Here is a 3,106-nt window from a genome sequence, read left to right on the forward strand (position 1 = left end):
TTCTACCAGCCAAGACTTTTTTGGTCACAAATGATGGAAAAATAAGCGAATGAATTCATAAATTGATGAATGAAGTAGTTTAAGGAACAAAGAAAAGTCCTGGGTTAGTTCAGGCTTCACTGAATCCAGAGATTCAAACAGGGCTTGTCTTAGTATCTCTCCATCCCTCAGCTCTGTTTTCCACTGTATTTGGCTTCATTTTAAGTTCTATGTGGCGGCCCCCAGCAATTCCAGGTTTATGTTATCCTCCCTGCTTAGCCTCAGCAGAAATGAGCTCATGCCATCTATTCCTTCAATCTTATTAAAGTCTCCTTGTTCTGTTACTTTGGGCTCTGTGTGAGTCACATACCCATCCCTCCAACTTTGAAAAGGGAAATGTAATGCTCTGATTTTCCTGGTCTGAGAGACATATTACTCTCTGGGAAAATGAGGAGAGGTGTTGGTAAAGTCAATTATTCCCAAAATGTGTGTTATTTTTAAGTGCCCTAGAGTCTGTTTCAACTCATAATGACCCTGTATAGGGTTTCTAAGGAGCAGCTGGTGAGTTTGAACTGCTGATCTTGTAGTTCAAACTGACCTTACTGTCCAGTGCTTTATCCCACAGCACCACACCAGGACTTCAAACTGTGTGTAGTGTACTCTATTTCCCAAGTTTCCTTTTAGGTATTTATATTGTAATGGTTATTTAATAATGTAATTTATAAAATTCCTGAGGACCTTATTAAGAATACTTCATTCTCCTAAGTGTGGAGTACAGCTGCTGTATCAGTTTACGGGTAATTCTGATTAAAGTCATAGAATCTCAGTGCTAGAAGTGGTTCAGGAACCAGGAGGTCTGACTCCTGATTTTCACGCTCACAATCCCTACACTGATGGAATAAATGTAAGATTTGTATTTCCGTGAGATTGTCTGCTTTCCTGAAAACATTCTCACGTTCAAGACTATAGCCAACCTTCCATTACTAATTCAGATTCAGATTAAGTCATCTATGATTGCTTTTGTTAGGAAGATGATGTTTTTAAAAGAATGTTTTTTAAAAAAAAATAGTATCAGGGTGGTGGTAGTTGTGTGCCATGGAGTCGGTCTGACTCACAGTGACTCTATATAGGGTTTCTGAGGCTGTAAATCGTAATGAGAGTAGAAAGCCTCATCTTTCTCCCAAGGAATGGCTGGTAAACTCGAACTGCTGACCTTGTAGCTAACAGCCCAACTCATAACCCACTACGCTACCAGAGCTAGAACAGAATTTAAAAAAATGTTGACACATGGGAAATGTAATTAATGACACTGAATTTGTGTAGAAACTGTCAAATGGAAACCTAATTTGTTGTGTCAACTTTCACTGAAAACACAATAAAATAGTATTATCAATAATGGTACTATCAGATTCTGTAGTTTCTTCACTTTCACATCCTTGTACATCATTCCTTATAAGACATTACTGAATAAATGCAGAGAAAGCCCAGATCAGGCTAAATTAAACAGACCACTGTGACGTCTCCTACTTCTTTGGGTATCGGCTTTCCCACTCATTCAATGAATGAGTACAGGTTCCCGCACCAGACCCTGGATACCGAGATGAATGAAATGTAAATTTTCTCTTCCTAGAGTTCACAGTTGAGTAACATAGACACAGAGACAGGTAATTCTAAATACCACTATAGAAGGGGATAACACAGGATGATAAAGGTATTCAAGAAGTGCTGTTGGAGCAAAGAGAAAAGAAAGCCTTTCCAGCACAGAAGGCTACATAGTAGAGGCAACATTTGGGCTGCACCTCTTTGGGTCAGCAGTGTTCTACTAGGCTGTGAGTGGTAGAGAATTGAGAACAGAGGATCAAGACTGAGGGACTAGGAGCAGCAAAATCATGGAGACATGAAAGGACATACAGAATGGCAACTTCAAGAAGCAAAATTAGGGATGTTGAACTCTTAGTAGTCCTCAGCCAAAAGCAATTGTCAGAATAATCCAGGGAGTTTATCAAATTTCAGAAGACTGGTGTGCACACCCTTGACTAAAAACCCTAGCAGGCCAGTGAACTCTTGTCTAAGCCCTAAGAGTTTCTGGATCTGTGATTACCATAGTACCTCCTGAGAAACACCAGACCTAATAATAGTTACTGCCATTTAATCCAAGTTGGAACCCAAGAGGTAAAAATACAGTCTGTGCTCTGAACAGTGATTTGACACTGATTAATGGCTTGATCATTAGGAAGCCAAAGGGGATTCTAAATGAAAATAGAAATAAAGACATAGTCTCACACACTGACTTTTCACCAGTTCATTTTTGGGGAAAAAATTTAAAAAAAAAATTTTTTTTTTTAGGTTCACACAAATGCTCGGATGTCTCCAGTGAGGAGTTGATGATAATCAGTAATTATACAAGGTGAGATCCAAGATGTTTCAGAAAGATGGAAATAATAACCCTGTCGGAAATGGAAATCACCTATCATGGGGGAGGGAACTATAAATCCAAACATAATCTCCAACTTGTCTTCACCTCAGAGAGTTTCCAGCTGGTTGTGACGTTCTGCTATGATTTGCCTGAGATGAGATGCATGTTTTAAAAACTCTGCTCCAGCCAGCTGAACAAAAGGCCCTCTACTTTGAGCCATCTTCTCTTCTAAGAAGTGTTGAACACTCAAGAAATCTGAGAAATGGTAAAAAGTGTCCACTTTCTTGTCAGCTCCAATTAAGATCTTTTCCTTGCAACTCCAGTTGATCATTATTTTCTAAGTGAGTTAATGGAAGAGCAGGACAGGTCTCTCTTGGGTTGAAAAGGTACCTTCTAAGAAAAAGTGCACTGCTATGCGTCAGACTGCAAAGTTGTTTGAACTGCAAGGTCGGTGGTTCAAGCTCACCAGCTTCTCCTCAGAAACCCTATATACAGGGTCACTGTGGGTCGGAATCACCTTGATGGCACTTAACAACAACAAGAATGCGACAGATTTTGACACACTTCAGAAGGAAAGGATTTTGTTGTTGTTGTTGTTGTTGTTAAGTGCCATTGAGTCGGGTCCGACCCATAGCGACCCTGTACAGGGTTTCCAAGGGTGTAAATCTTTACGGGAGTAGAAAGCCTCATCTTTCTCCCGCGGAGCGGCTG

This window comes from Chrysochloris asiatica, unplaced genomic scaffold (genome assembly GCF_000296735.1).
Source record: "Chrysochloris asiatica unplaced genomic scaffold, ChrAsi1.0 scaffold00074, whole genome shotgun sequence".
Classification (NCBI taxonomy): domain Eukaryota; kingdom Metazoa; phylum Chordata; class Mammalia; order Afrosoricida; family Chrysochloridae; genus Chrysochloris; species Chrysochloris asiatica.